At 38.4% G+C, this 17,522-nt stretch overlaps 1 long non-coding RNA gene across 3 annotated transcripts in view; it reads left to right on the forward strand.

Moving 5' to 3' along the window:
* Positions 1-301: 301 nt before the first annotated feature.
* LOC124148167 overlaps positions 302-17,522 on the forward strand; it is a 35,267-nt gene continuing 18,046 nt past the window's right edge. Inside the window, exons 1-2 of one of the 3 annotated variants that reach the window (XR_006862934.2) lie at positions 302-559; positions 9,672-9,798. This is a non-coding gene — a long non-coding RNA (uncharacterized LOC124148167). Of the gene's footprint in view, positions 560-1,062; positions 1,218-4,642; positions 4,790-9,671; positions 9,799-17,522 lie in introns of those variants that run through there. The other 2 variants (XR_006862938.2, XR_006862939.2) reach the window with 2 other exon arrangements.

Genomic DNA, 17,522 nt, shown 5'->3' on the forward strand with positions numbered 1-17,522 from the left:
AAAAGTTCAAGAGTTCATTAAGACAAAACATCTTGCCAGCACAATAGGAAGAGCGTGACCAGTGACCATTCCAACCAGACAACTTCTTCACAAAGATACAGAGTCCAACCTGTTTGTTGTCCTAGTCCCCCGTGTTTCAATAAAACCACAAAGATTGACGACCAACCCCTTTAGTTTTCTTTGGAAACCTGTAGATATTTGTGTATACCGTTAGAATGTGCAAGCCCAAAATGGCGCGAGATTGAAATCCTGAGTTCAGGGTCACCAGAGTTCACGTCTATATATATGCTGGCTCCCTGACTGGCATGACCATTTGGACAGCGGTCAGTGGTCATATGGTGTGAGGCAGTCTAAAGGTTGCTTGATATACACAGTGGCAGTTGCCCAACAGTCAGCGGAATCCACTGACAGATAATCTGATGACGTCATGGTGGTCAGTGACAGTCATCTGGCTGGCTAGACTGAGAAAGGCAGAGCTTGAAGTTGGTCGCATTTGGTGGTTGACAGACGCCGGAAACTGACCAGCATCTTCTTGGAGACCACTGGACACTGCCCACGGGTAGGTTGCCAACCACGCTAGACTGAATGCATTGTGTTTAAAGTGCACTGAATGTGGTACTACGTGCGAGTGCTACCTTTTTTAAAGTGTTCCGTTAACTTCTAAAATTAACTTTCACAGTTTAATACTTCATTTAACTATATACCATATAAATAGTTGTTCAAACATAGATAACTAAAGGTTTTGTTAAAATTAATGTAAAGCACATTGTATAGTAAAGTATTCCTAATGCGTGAACTTACTATAATATTTAAATTATAACAGCGATGCATCTCATTTTTAATTTTAGATAAAAATCGAAAACAATTAATATGCACACATCCCTGCCTGTACGAACCCTGACATTCTAAAAGTACATAAATAAGGTTTACTTCCATTCATATAAACCGGTGTTATACAAGAAAGTTTACCGTGTCAGAAAGACCCCCCTGTTTATATGAAACTGCACTCAGGACGTAATGCCCAGCTATCGGCTGTGTATGCTTGTCGCCAGGATGACATGGAACGCGAGCAGTTTGATATGGTCGATAACTGCTGGCACTGTGGCTGGCCTTTCTGCGGTGTCAAAAGTTCACATGATGCTCGAGGTCTGTGTCTCACAGCCGATCAGCACTGCACTCTGGTCAGCTTGGGCAGGACGGACGCAGGCTCTCGACAGGTAGGGTTTGGCTCAGAAAGTTTAAATATTAGGATTTCCTGCGAAACTTTATTTTTGCACATGTGCGTTTATTTACTGCTTTTTACATCTGTGTTTTCTTTAGATCTTTGCAATGTTTTCTTTTGCGCTATGATTGCATCAAAGCGGTTGGTTAAAAGATATTTTACGTTTTATTTTCATTTACTTTTTTACCAAAAAGCATAGACTAACTGCATGGCAACAAGTTTGTATATTGTTTATTGTTAATTCATCTTTTTTTGTTAGATTTCGAAAAAATAATCCAGAATGTAGTATGCGGCGAAATTGAGCCTGGTATTCAAAACGGACAGTTAGATAAAATATTATATGAAAAAAAACGCGATGCCTAAAATGTTTCATTCAAACATAAGAAAATTATTCCAACATAAGACATTAGAAGAAGCAACACAACAAACAAGTGTAAAGTATGATCTAAGTGTAAACTTCAGTTTGTGCAAAGTTTGTGCATCCTATCATGCAGTTCAAGCTGTATAAAATATAAACATTAATCGTCTCCAAAACTGTCATCACAAAACAAAGCTACCAGTTACTACACACATATAGTGTAAATGGAAAATACTGCATAATTTATTGATTGTCAGAATAGAAGGCCTTAATTGGTCATATCGAGGAGCCTCGTTGTGAAGTCTGGCAATGAACCTCCCCTTCTGAAAGGTCGCATAAATTAGCATATTGCACACTGGCTTTGTGTACGGCTAGCCATATTAAGGAGAAACAATTATATAGTTTCCCCAAATGAATGGTTAAATAAAGTGATCCCTCCATGACATGCACCAGATTCCAGGTGCATTTAGATAATGAAGCCCCTACCAAGGCCTTTTGGTTCATTCCTGCCTACCTCAGTTTTGTTTGTTTAATTCGGAGTCAACGTAATTCTCAACATACAGGACTTCCTGGAAGAAAAAAACAATTATACACATCAGTGCATGTCATTAGTTTCAATTCTTCACTATATGTTTACTGATACCATACCAAAATGTGTAATGCATCTATGATAAAAGATATTCTTTTAAATATGATTTACTATCAATATTATACATGGTGATACTATTTGCATCGGTGTTAAAAGAATAGTCGGGGGATTAGTCATTTTACGTGTATTTAACAGTTTAACATAATTGTAAAATTATGTCTGAGACCAAGTGCTGACACACCTTCTGAGACCAACGTTGTCAATGAATCAACAATGATGTATTCCCGATGCCTGGCATCATGTTGGGAACACTCGTGTATGTAATGGTCATTAAACACCGACTGACATGAAAGGGCCACGAGGTAGAAGAAATCCCTGTTTTGTCCATTCTTGCCCATGCAGCACTGGTCAGTAATCCGGTCATCGAGTCCGGCTTAAGACTGTCATTGTGTTTGGGCTTCCCCCCATCACAAAATTAAACCAAACTCTTCAAATGGTCACTCAGCAATGCTTGAATTGATATTCATTAGACTGTGAAATCAAATGCTTGGAATTAATAGCTGGTCTCAGACATCTTTGTCCATCACTTCAAAATGAAATACCCACAGGCATGATAGCAAAGGTAATTAGAAGACAAGGAAGACATGATAGGGTTGAATATTTAAATAAACACTAGGTACAATTCCTATTTGATGCCGATCTTACGAAATGAAAAGATGTACACGTGTATATATTTGCCCGACCAACATAATAGGATTGGGCATATGAAGGATGTCTGGAGCGCACGTCAAAGCAATTGCATTACGTTTATTAAATACCTAACTAAGATGTTTCCAAAGTTTTACTAAACTTGCAGGAGCATCCTGGCTGTTGGCTGATGTTCGATAGTATAGTACTCCATATCAGATCTTCTCTACAATGACTATTTTTGCAGACAAACTTCATAATTGACGCCAGCCAATAACCACCATAGGCTACAAAATGGCATACTTGGCACAATTATCTTTGTTTTGCGAAAGTTATCATAAGACTAACCATGCTGTCGAGTGTCAGATATATTATATGCTGTGAATGTGCTGGCACTATATGCCCATAACTGCTTCTCCAGCCAAGAATAGCATGGTCATTATCCCACCTTCAAAACATCAACCCTCGTCAGTCGCGAGCTATTCAGTCTCGGAATTTTGCGAACACGTGGTGCGAAATCTTGAAGCAACTGTTGTCATGTTTCGCATACAGATGTAACACCACGTCACAATCTTCCTATGTAACCTTCCGCATTATTTCAAGATCAACTTTCAAAGGGTATAGATATGTTTGCATGATATGTTGGTTTACTTATCAAATCAGTAGAATTCTGACTTTCTGATGGAATGTCGCTGCATCAGAGCGGACTTTTTTCTTGAACTTTCTGTGACTCCTATAAAGAAAAAGGTCACCGACATCCCAGCACATTGCTGAATGTTAATTACCTTCAAAAATAGGATATTCACATGAACGGTTTTTACGTGAAATGTTTGTGGTTTAACAAAGAAATATATAGTAAAGAGCAGATTATTACAGAATTCTTACAGAATATCTGTTCCTAAGAAAACCCCTTTCCTTAACGACACTTCAAATATATTTGTCTCCTTGCTGGAAATTTCCAGTTATCAAAAAACCGCATTACCATTTTGACTTTGTGTTACTTAATAACTTTGTAAACAAATTAATATAGATATATAAATGAGAAGAAATATATATATTTGAACAAATGTCGTCCAAAGTTTGTTAACCTGGAGGTTGGCAAGCAGTTATGTATCTGGGGTCAAGAGTTCACTTATCTTGTTTGTCCAGTAGTGCTTGGACATGCCAATAGCATGATGTGGTTGTCGATAACGACGTTGTTGTCACATCCCACGTGTAGATAATCTAAACTTTGCATAACCCCCATCGATATACACACCAAGACTGGTCATTTCAATCAGCAAGAATGACTGTGCTAATTTCAGTACAACGTGCGTTTGGCGTTAGTGAAGGACAGCAGTGATTGTACCAAATCGATAGACGACAACTGTCGCGTTAATTGTGCTAACGTGACATAATATAGTCAAATATTGTCATGGTTATGTCATGTTTGTTGTCATGTCAAGTCATAAAGCCAAATGAAGTCAACTACGGTTATAACGAACACAAAGGGACCACTAATTTTAGTTCGTTATAACAGTAGTTCGTTATAAGCTTATATCCAACATATATACAGCAAATGGCCGGGATAAAAAAAAGTTCGTTATATCCTTCAGTTCGTTATAAGCATGTATCAAATTACTCGAATATTGCATAACAAGGATTACAGCCATGTGACACGTCACAGAACTACTGACGTCAGAGTCTCCGTGTGGGTATTTTACGTCATCGACATTTTTTTCCTCCCACTGTCGAACCCACTCCCTGTCTAGCCACCGTCCCTCCCCTCTCTAGCCTTCACCCATCCACGCTCGGTACGCCACCGTCCGTTGACCCCGGTTAACCCTAGGTCATGACCTCAAGACTTCAGACTTCACCCCTACCCATAGTCCTTTGCGCGGGAAACATTTTCCAGTTGTAGCACTTCCTCTTTGTCATGGGGCCTGCGTTCACGGTAGGTTTGAAACTGTAAATGTCGAAGCATAATGTGACCTGATTTGCAAAACTTTCTAAAGACCCCTTATGTTTTAAAATATATATACTTGTCACATTTTAGCAAAGTATTTCTTTTCACTAAATTCATTAAGCTTTATGAAATCTTCATTAACAATTTGATTCTTTTAAGAGTTTTCGATAATCTCGTTTAAAGAATGCGACATTTTAATGTAATACGTTGTAAGTATTATATTTTAACTTTCAAATATTGACTCGTGTGCCGTGTTATAACTTCTTTACATTCAAACTTTGTAAATCTGAGCGCGCTTCCGGTCGAACTGCAGCAGCGACGTAACCAATATGTAAATTACTTTATGACGTCGTGAGTTAGGCATCTCTTTGCTAGGAATGTCACATGTTATTTGCACGAGGCATCCAGCACTGTACAGTCGTTCTCGAAGGAATGAAAACGTGCTATTTTATGAACTACCAATAATTGATGGTCATTTAGACTAGCATAGATATTCCTCGCATCGGCCATTTCTCCTGATGGAGTATGAACTAATTACAACTAATCAAATCAAGGCATCTTAAGCTAGCCATTTTCTGAAGACTCACGGTGTAATGCACCTTGATTCGTGTCATCATTTCTTTATAACGATTAAGGATATTTACGGATAACCTTTAACCCTGAACCCTTGGGTGATTCTCAAAGTGGATACATTTAGTAAATGGGGCAATGTGACCGTTTATCATGGACTGGTCATTACGGCGACCACGGTCAGTTGGTCCGGCCATGAAGGCTGACGTGTCAATTTTTCTCTGACCTCTCTTTGTCCACTCTCATGGCAAAATATGAAGGCCGACACAAAGCGACCTTGTGGTCCTATGATTAGTGGCTTAACCATAAGAGACGTGATTGCCGTTGCTAAGGATCATTATTGACAATATCATTTTAATCATCTATCGCCATAATAATTGCGCGTAGCTTTAGAATGAGAGAAATCAATATTAGACGTAGTTTTCCGTATACGTGTTCAAAGTGGAGAGATCGAGAAGGAAAAGTGAACATGCTGTGCGTATTGACTAGAAGTATTGCTAAACGGCAAATCATTATGTCAATCTTCAAGCGAGTATGGTTTTGCGCCGCTTTTCGTAACATTTCAGCAATATTGGGGTGGGAAATATTAAAGAAAGTTATTGACAGTTAACAGTTCTTTGCTGTCCTCCTGAAGTTCGAACATGAGACACATACCGAGTATACAGCATATTGTGTCCGTATGTCTGATGTATCATATTTCACGAGGAACAGATTACTTGCTCACCGGTATCTACCTCGCTATGACTTGCGAATGACCGGTCGCTAGAATAGTGACCTTTGTATGACCCTGGCAACTCATTCCTGCTGCGGTTGAAAGAGGCGCAACAAGTCGGTGCTTGTAAAATTAGGATTGGTGTTATCCGGTCGATAATCCAATACAAACGAACAAAGATTAATAGCTACTGATCATTTCATTTGGTGCTGTATATGTGTAAATATATCCCAATTGGAATTTCAAATATTAAAATTCACACTTTTCCTTATCTATATTTTGAAATAAGTGTTTCATTAACGTCAACTTGTAAGCATTCATTTATTTCAACTTGCGTTTGAAAATACGTTTGATATACATGAACACTAATTCCATTACCCCAGAGCGACATGAAAATTAACTCGGACTAAAATAGGAAAACAAGATTTTTCAAACGTTATCGTACATTGTACGTTTTCCTCATAAATGTATTTGACTGTAACAAAATGCAAGTGTAAATATTTGCACACGGGAATATCCCTCACAGTATTTACAATGTTCAGGTCAAATGATGCAGAGGTCAAATTGTATAACACATCCGCATTTCTTGTTATCCTGTCAGTGGTTTCCTCTTCCTGTCAACAACACAGATCCTATTTAGAACTTTTCATGAAAATGACAATAAATATGTTATCGATTTAACGAAATAAGAACAAGGAAAATACTCACATTTTCATGTCTGTTAAGTTCTATAGTGAAATATTATAATATTAAAGGTGCAACTGGAAAAGTAATATTTCTATATGTGAGTACCTGGTATAAAGTGTTAGAGCCCTTCATCGAGATAACATAAAAAATTATTTTCCAAATTGCATAATTTCTGAACCGAATATGCAGGTAGCAGACAAAAATCAAATAATGAAAGTGATCTTTTTTCCTACATAGTACTTACCCTGCCACGAATAAATCACTATTTTATGTTTATGTTTGTTATGTGTCATGTAATCCTAAATCAGTTTGACAACTATATATTATGTTCATTACTAGGAGGAAAGAATTGGTTGATGCAGGAAAAATGTTATTTAAACGCGGATCTATAATCATCGTGTTATCACACACAGTCTTACAGTAGGAAAGGAAAATGTGTAAAACTGTCGAAATGGTTTAAAGGTTGTGAAATATCACAATTTAAACCATACACTAGAGACACCCAGCCTGTAAGGTTAGTTATTTTCAGATAGATTTGTTTGCATGCATTTATATTGGTGTGAATATTGTTCCCTAATTTGACTTTCTTTATTAAGATTGAATAACAAAACCGGTTTCGAAACTTGAGCTTTCATTTTCGAATGGTGTCTTTATCGATATATTTAAAATAACATTGTGACAGTAAATTACGTTCCTGGTCTACAAATGAAATCTTGAAAATGTAAAAATAGTTACTTAATCAGATTCAGTCATGTTTTCGTAAAATAAGACAAATTATAAGTGAACGTTAATAACACGAGTTCAAATAATACATTGTACTAAAGTGTAAAACATGATAGGTGAGAATACAGATGAAAAGTTACATAATCACCTGGCACTGATGTGCGAATATGCATACTTGTATCTCAGCTGCAGCAGTTTTAACCTAAAATAAAATTGATATTCTTAATCCGCAATTTATGTAATAGTTTACTAGTATATTATCTTTTTAAACGTAATTGAAATGAATAATTATTAAATAATTACACATAAACCATCTGCATCGTTTTTCATGTTCGCCAACCGGTTCATTATTTATTAATCATTATTGAAACCTTTTGGTATACAAATTCAGGAAATTCAGTCCAAATTCGACGACTTCGTTGAAAGGTATGACACAGGAATTCAAATCCCTCGCGTCTGTTTGGTGCTGTGTGTGGTTGCAGGGATGGTCACTTTCTTGTCATGGCCGAGTTTAGGGTGTAGTCGTTTCGTATTTTTAGGAAGGATATTATTTTTATTTTCCTGCGGAAAGTTACATTTATTTATTTTTAAATATGAAGTTTCAAAAAAAGACATATCATACGAAATATACTTTTGGTATCATATATTGTCGCGCGGTTTCCACCGTTAGAGTAACCTCCCTTTTCTCACTGGAGCGATTTTTAAATTTCAGGTTCGTTATTTAGTGATGTTGTGCTGTCAAATTGTTTGTTAACATGAGAATGGTCATGATAATTATAGTGTTCTTATTGTCATGTGAGTTATCAACCTTGATGATGCACTTTTTTCGTATGGTACTCCCAAATAACAAATTATAATTTGCGAAATATGTTTGTGACATCGATATAAAATAGTGAGTGGCAACTATCCGCAGTTCCTCTAAAAAAAGTTCTATTTACATGTAAACGTTAAATATATAATCATTACATAGTTGTTTATTTGATCCGTGTGGTTGGGTAGCTTTTTCAGGTTTAGATTGAGTCGTAGGTCATGAGCTTGCAAACAAATTATCAGCAGTTTGGGGGTCAAATTCAACCAGTGGCGCCATTCAAACGATGTAATAGCGAATTTCGACAAGTGTAGAAGGAAACATCACTCTCACACACACACACACACACACACACACACACACACACACACACACACACACACACAGATAAAAATCATATTTACACCGTACATGTACCAGTGTCATCTTATCTCAGATCAGCCATGTTCATCGTTTATCACGCATACCTGCGAAAATGTTTAAAGAGAAGCATTGACCAAAGGTCACACTTAAATTCGTAAAGATCACATCGGCATTTAAAACAATTATTATTTGAGTTGCTGGAGGCGAAAATAGGGAAAGTGGCAATCCATTAACAGGTTGGTTGCTATATTCGCCAAACAGTCGTAATGTCAGCAAAACTAAATGGAAAATGATGATAATATGATACTACACTAAACCTAGATAATGATGTAGTTCCTTAGTGATATAGAAATCAATACACACAGGCTGAGTTTATATCTCTTATACTCATAGAAGCATACATAGGTTGTTTATAGCATAATATTAAGTTAAATTAAACACTATTGGTTTTTTGTCAATCCAGTCGTCAAAAGTAACCTTCGTGCAAAACTCGCTATTTTTCAGTTCTTATGACTTGGAAATGTTTAATATTATTTAAAATATTTGTTAAACTTCTATGATTAGTCCGTTTAGATTCGAACGCTGTTTTGATTTAGACTTTCCCAAATAATGTAAGTGCGATGCACAAATGGTGTTTTGACTAGCCTTCGTTGAATGTCAACATTGTGAACTGTTTGGAAATCGGCATTTGTGGCGCTCTTTTTGTTCTTTTACGAACGCTTCATATAGTTTAACGATTTTTGGACTTCATATAAAATGCATGGACGATCTTATAGTTCGTTCCAGCATTGTTTATTAATTAACTGTATTTTAAAGATTTGCGTTGTACATGCGAATATTCTATGAATGGACAAAAAATGAAATATGCGCACGTCTCTGTCGTTTAGACAAAAAACAGTTAGACACAGAGTATGAATATTATCTCCATGTTGTACTGACTGTATATGTCTTTAGATGGACGATAGAAATGTGTAGAAATATTGACTCAATATGATCTTCTTTTACAGAAATGTCACACAGAGAGATGAGAGCCCTTCCCGATCTCCAGCACCCACCTTGAGATCTGCGGTCGCCATGACAACTTGAAAATGACGAAACAGACTATGCCATCACCCAGTTGCTGCTTTTTATGAGGTATGTAGTTTTGTACCTCGTCGTGTTATGACTGAAATACTGAAAGTAACGACAAACTACCATCACTCACACAAAAACGTAAGGAAATAAAGCGCAGGCCCCTTTTAGTGTGAGTGTGACGCATCACCAAGCAGCTACCCGTTCAACTATCGTGCATTGTAGACAAAGGGAGATAACTCTGGATGGCTTCGTGGACTCGATGACTACACTGTCTTTTGCAATAGATTGTTTTTATATTTACACATTGCATTCTAGAAGAACGATTTATGTGCGTGTCGAATAAACACTTTTTATGTGGAATTATTTTCATTTGAATGTTTTATATGGAATGGTCTGACCTTAACAATAATTTAGAGCAACGATTCCGTCACAGTGACATTAGGCTGATGAAGACAATCTAGATATTCTGCAGTTACTGTGTGATATTCCTGTCTAGTTTGTTCTCACTGTAAACGGATACAAACGAATTTACATAATTATTCTGCTTCATTCACAAAACCGTCTGTGACGTAAGATGATTATAGCTTTGCATGGCAAATAACAAGTCATGTGGCAGATTAAGCTAATCCGAACTACGTTATACACTTAAGCCTGGATAAAGCGGATTACCGATTCATTACCCTCACAATATGGAGTAACTCCAACAACGAAACCTTGTGTTGAAACCAGGAGAAAACGTGTTTTCCCTTTTCACTTGAACTCATATTCGTCAGGTTAATTGTGCTTAATCATGCACTATACAACGACCGATAACATTAATATCGATTTATTACGTGGGGATATTTTAATATATTTGTATTTCATTAAAATTGCAAGACATATCAGTTTAAATTGTTAATATATGTTTTAGATGCGAAATACAAGCCCACATTCTGTTCAAATCAGTTAATAAAAATAATTACTGTTTTTATCAAGATGTTTTACAAACTTAAAAGCATTAAGATGTTTGCGTTTAATGACATAAAATGGTTCTAGGTTCCAGTTGTCAATTGAGTAATCCTTCGTAATCATTTTTCAATGATGACGACAATTCCGAACGTTTTTATAGTCCAGTAGCCTAACACTATAGATGCTACGTGGTGTGTTTTAATACCTGTAACGCTCGGTGTCCCCCTGAGCGAATTTGACGAATTATCTTTTGAGAGTTCTCTTTGAATTAGAACCTGATTGCAGATTCACTCGTGTATAAAACTATAATTACCAAATTTCTGTGCGTTTGAGGCGCCGACAGGATTAGCTTTTGTCCAAATATGCTTGGAACCTGTTTCTGGTATTGATTTAAACCGGTTGGTCTTCCACCTGACTAAACGAGGACCTTCTCGTTGACGATACAGCATTATTATCACAGTGTATATTCATGTTCATATGGCACTTGTGATTATGTTTTATTCCTGCAACACATCCATTAAGTTCTTTGGGAGGCATTTAGAATTTGAAGTACGAAGTAAGGATAAGATATATCGATAAAAAACGACGTTTCTGTGTAGGTTCTAACACCGTTATCAAGCAAGAGATAATAACGGTGTTAGAACCATCACCGAAACGTCGCTCCTAATTGTAATAAAGAAGTTGTTCATCGATATATCTTACCCTAACTTATCCGTTATGTGTTGAAGCACATACGTTCCAGCACAAACACATGCACACGCTCATGACGTGTATTGAAGTAGATATGACAAGGAGTGTGATTTACACAGAAATATACATGCAATGTTTAAATGGATGATCTAACTGCGTCTTTTGACTGAATATAGAGAAACTGTGTTATCAGTGTGTTTGGGCAAGTCTTTAGAAGTTGGAATATCAGGAAGACATGAATCGTTTATGGATAACAACATTCTTTTAACAACGTTTACTTCTTTCACCTTCATCGTGTGAATTCAACTTATATGGATAACAACTTCTTGGTCAGCCCTGGCCCGTTTCGGGGCTCCCTCATCACCCGATGAAGGGACAAGAAGGAGCCTGAGACGGACCAGATCAGACCAAGAAGTGTGCTTGGTGTTTAGAAGTATAGGCTGGCTTTACCTGTACTCTGTTGAACCACTAGTTCTGCTATATTTCGAGTAGCGTGACGCCTACATGTACTATAGCCGTAACTAAATTCGCAGAATAATCCTTGTTTTCAGTTCAGTCAGTTTATGGTGGATATCAGTTATTTCCACAGTCGATTTGCCTCGACGAAAAGGATCAAACACGTTTTTCAACCTTCTAATAGCGAACAGAAATATTCTTTTATATGCCAAATAATTGGACAAATAAACGGCCTTTCAAACCACTGTTTACAGCAACGTTAAAACTGCTGACACTGCTATTTCTATGAGGTCATAACCCCTATATCGCTAAAGGGAGTAAAAATTTGTATACAGACCAATGGCTAATGGTGCGAAGTTACTTTGGTATTGCTATAAAGCACCCATCCAGAACTACAGCCAATTGTGTTTGACATGGGGTGGTCATACGTCTTTTATATTGATATCAGATAGAGGTGTCAAGACATTTCTTTCAAAGCCAAATTACCTCTGGTCACTTTTGGTCACTAGGTCGGGTCGTAGGGTCAACCCATCATGACTGAACCTTTTCTTTTGAATTCTCTGATCAAGGAATTTTACTCTGAACTGAATCACTTAGAGCATGCATATGCTTTTTCACACTTACCAACACATATCCGTTAAAGAAGCTTGTATTTCTTAGTTTTTAAATGCTGGTCATGGTATTATTGTTTGCGTGGAGGTAACCGTTATTTGAGAAGGTGGTTGTCTTAACCACGGACTTGTTATATAGGTCCGTGTCTTAATGTACTTTGGTGTTGCAGTATGTGTTTGATGGGTGACTGGTAATCCTGTATTTCTGGGCGTGTGTTCTTGAGTAGGATCTTAATCGTCTTAGCTGGGGTCTAGTGTTGTAGTACGTCCCTTTTTAACACACTTTCTGTTTGAAATGATTGTGATGTAATGGCAGTGACATAACTATGAGATGTGAACTGGAGGTGGTCTCTTCCTTCTCTCATACATTATTGCCATACTTCATACCATGGGGAACATGTACTATATAGCCAACACATGTAACTTGCTTGTATTCCCTACAGTGCAGTATACACGTTATGCATATACCCACAGTCAGATCATGCATATCTTTATATATAAACACACATTCATGCACATGGACACACAGATGCACGTTCACACAAGCAGACACATACATGAACACATATACGTGTTTAGACACACGTTCGCACATGCATGTGTCCACCGACAACTGCGCATACATGTTCATTCTGCATCGTTCCAATTCATTCCAACGGAAAATACGTGTATTTCCACCCGTCTACACTTCTTCGAACAAGATATACAAAATCGATGACATTTTAGCATGTACTTTGGACCTGGGGTCGATCGGATGAACCGACAGATATCGAATCACACACGTGTACAGACGCACACGCACACACGCGGAAGCATGCACGCACGCTCTCACACATGCATACGCATGATGATGAAGAAATATCAATGCTTACACTTTTAGCTATACGTCTGACGGCCATTTAGGGAATACTTTTTCAGAAAGCAGTATGGCGATGGTATATAATCTGTATTCACACAACAAAGTTATTGGTACACGTTTGTATGTCCCATTCTAGTTTTTTCTTAAAGCGTGCAGTAGTGTTGAATATAGAATCTATACAGCATACTGCCGTCGTCCCCATGTGAATATAGGCAGTGTGGTGGCATAACCTTGCCTGACCCCCAGCCACCTACCCGCATTGCTGGGGTAGCATACCCTGACGCTGCAATGCCCCACCCATGTCTCGACTCACATTACGGCATTTCGTGTGACGGTGATCGATCTTGGTCTGGCCTGGCCCTGAATACACAAAATACTATATCCCATCTCAACTTTGTGTAAACACGGAATCTTAAAAATTGTTTGTGTAGAATTTGCGGGTAGGAAGGTCGGACCAGATGGGTTACATCACTCGCCAAATGCACTTGCATAACGACAGACCAGTTTAAAGTTTAAGCTTGATGTAATGTCACGAGTTACATTTTAAATTAAATCAGTTCATGCTCATGAAATGCATCGTTAAGCAAATAAAAACATACATGTATTTTAGCGCGAAAGAATCAGACAGGCATTTTTCATAAAACGAGTTTAACCATTTTATTGAAAAGGATGAAGGTATTCTTACACAAACAAGCAATTCACATAAAACATTAACTAGAAATTGTTATTGAATTATTTTTGTTCATTATATATCTGTATTGTTCTCAAACCTGTGCAATACATACCGTATACGCATATACTGTATGCGTCCTACCTACTGCACATATTCGTGAATGTCTTACATCCAAGAAGAGACGTCTCTGAATTAACTTAATTATTTGCCGTATCGTAGGAAAAGTAATAATGGAATCACTGAAATTCTAAAAATGATTTTATTGTAAAATGTAAGTAAAGCTAACTGAAATGATTTCTGTAGAAAAGTGTAATGACAAGAAGGTATGACTATAGATTTAAAGAGTCAAGGCGTGTTTCTGTGCGTGACAGACGGGTAGCCAAGCAAACCGGAGTTGATCACATGACAGCTATTTTAAGCTTACGCAGTCAACTCGGGAAATAGCATTTGCATTGAGAGAACCTAGTAATTACCGAGCACAATTACCCGAGACTATTACTGATGAATACTGGCATCCTGGTGGACCATCTGTTCACAAAATGCACTTTAATAAACATGGATTTATACTCAATAGTCAACGTCTTTGATTTTCTTTTTTGGTAATAGATGTTTATAGAAATGGTGTTTGAGATGTAAACTTTGTCACTTAATTTACGATATATTTTTTAAATTTACAGTCGCCTTTTACACTTCAGCTCATATCCACATTGTACAATGAATTCCATGAGATGTTGTACGGACTAGAGAAGTCTAGAAATACCTTGATGACGCAAATGCACGTCGTTTTGACTGGTGTTATGTTTAGAAAGGATTTGCAGACAATGTTGATATATTTAGAAAATATAAGCATGACACTTGAATATATCTGATGTATATGCATGAAAACGGTAGTCTAATCTGCTTGTGTATCGTGCCCTTCTACTTGACGAAGAGTCGAAGTCATAAGTAGCGCATCTTCATTCCCTTTTTATATGTTCGGACGCTAGTCATGACGTACCTACGATTAAAGATAAAATCACTTTCCTTTTTTCGAGCAGTGAGTTATTTGGAGGTATAACTGTGCATTGACCTCCGTAGAGATGTAGGTATTTCTGTGCCTCGAGACGGCAGACGACAGTTTGAAGTAGTCATGTGACTGTGTCATGTGACTTGGTAAGTTTGAGTCAATAAGTGCCTCAGTCTCCATAGCGACCATTAATAACAATAGGGGCACGAGTGTGTTGAAGAATGCTAAAACCTAGTTTCGGAATATCTGGCGATTTGTGTGATCTGCTTAATGGTTTAAGCAGATCACACAAACCAAACTGGCAATAACAGACGAACTTTTCCCGCCAAATGATCGGGTATTGTCACGGGTGGCATCGAGTATGTTAATCGGCTTAACACTGAACGATTACTTAAATTAAAACTAACGACGTGTCTCGCCGAAATGTCTCTCACAACGTTTCTCACAAGTCCAAACGAATCAGTGGGCCGTAACCAGGCAATGTATTCATGGATGTCAACAGCGGCCTTTCTGAAAGAGCTTCTCCTCGGGGTTACTGTCCCTGAACCATACAGACTAGTAATTCGCCAACTCAGTGTATGGAAAACTGTGGCTGGTACAACAAGAAGGATTGTTCAAATACCCCAGCTTTTGTCCTGCTGTGAAAGAACGCCTGCACACCCAGGCAACACCAGTCTTTTGAAAACCCGTACCTGTGCTATTGTCAAGGGGAGGTATTTATAGACGGTCCTATTGTTGCAAGAAGGTCAACCGAGCAGGCCTCATCTGCCTATAAACGGCGGCGTATAGCCAACAGGGACCCGAAACACTGGTTTTAAAACCTGCGATCTGGACAGACTACTTAAAAACTATTGAAACACAAGAAGAGAATGAGGGGAAAGTTGGGAGATTGGACACGGTGTTTTGATCAACGCTTCAAACGAGAATATATCGGATTAGAAGCTTGACTGCCGATCTCGCGCATGCGCCTTAGGGCCACTCCTAATCCATACCCCATTCAAGTTCGATGAATTCGAAACCTTTTCTTCTCCACTGTAGCGGTGAGCGGCTGTATAAAGGTAGCTTGCTACCCTCTTCAGCATAGCCAGTTGGGCACCGGGCCTGTCATGGCATCTAGTGGGCCGAGCGTCCCTCCCAGGAGCAGACGACACGGCAGACGACAGCCACCCGACCCCACCTCGCATGTTAGGACGTGTTGTGCTTGCCCCTTACACACCCGGTGCAGGGCGGCGGGCTCAGATGATGTGGGCAACGGTTAGAGGGTAGCCGGCCGAGATACAGTGTCCTACTTTGATAGTCACTGACAGTCGGAGGAGTTTGTTCACAACTTCACACGTCTACCACACCTGACTTGCACATCTGGGGGAACATTACTCAGTGCACACTCTCGGGCAGACCGAGAAGGAACTGAGAACCGGAGAAGAGTACCGCCAGTCATGTGTGAATCTGACTGACGCTGCCTTACTGACAGCGAAGGACTTGCAAATTATTCGTGGGCATTCGTTATTGTGAGAGACATTTTGGACGTTAACACTGCGAGACCGGCAAGTTAGCTACCCGCTCGTGTGGATGGTTGTGTGTCCAGTCCATGTTACAAGACGTCATGACTAGATCCACACTCATCCACTATGGCGGGAAAATCTACCCGATCTTCTGCTATTGCCACCATATCGCGCAGAGCGTGCTTTTGACCGGATTTCTCTGACAGATTTCAGTGACATTTTATGATGATATTATGAGTAGAGTTTGTGTGCCGTATTACATTAGATCCCCTGTGCTAGGCACGACGAGGGTCGTCGAGGTAAGAACGCCATGTCACGTGCATATCTGTCGATTTAAATCCTTTTAACCACAGCGTAGGGGTTTTCTCTTTCCTGATCTTATCGATTTTCTCTCCCAGGTTTAAAGCCACCTTGGTGCCATCACGCATCTACGTACTATATTTTATTCAAAATAAATACACCTTTAGTATATTTTTGTATTGATAGTATTTAAGATATATTGATTTAATAGCATGTCTTATGGTTATAATGTTTCGTATAATATGAACTGCACTCGTACTGTCTAATGATAGCTTTTGTAAATATACATATATATCAATATTTCCACTCGTTGTAGCTGAAGTTTATGGTATCCTACTCGAAGTAATGTGACTAGTGGCCGTGTCAAGTTCATTCTTGATTCAATCGAAATATCAGGACAAATTTCAAATTTGATTTACCTTTGTCTTTGCCTCAGAGCGATTTAGTCACGTTAAATTAGCCCCTGTCTATCTCAGCTTCGTGACAAGATCGCATACTTACGATAGAGATATTTGCACAGTAGACAGGGCTGATTGCATATATAGGCAGGATTTAATTTATGAGATCGGATGTCTTGCAAATAGACCCGGATGTTTGGAGCAATGCTGTTAGCTTGCTATCTGCAAAGGAGAGGGAAACGATCAGCTGGGTTGTTAAGGTTACGTGGGAATTCTAACCATAAGCTTTACTGAAATTCAAATATAATCTTTATTCCATTATGTTGTAAGAAGTGTTGAGA

This window comes from Haliotis rufescens, unplaced genomic scaffold (genome assembly GCF_023055435.1).
Source record: "Haliotis rufescens isolate VD_foot unplaced genomic scaffold, xgHalRufe1.0.p SCAF_1, whole genome shotgun sequence".
Lineage (NCBI taxonomy): Eukaryota > Metazoa > Mollusca > Gastropoda > Lepetellida > Haliotidae > Haliotis > Haliotis rufescens.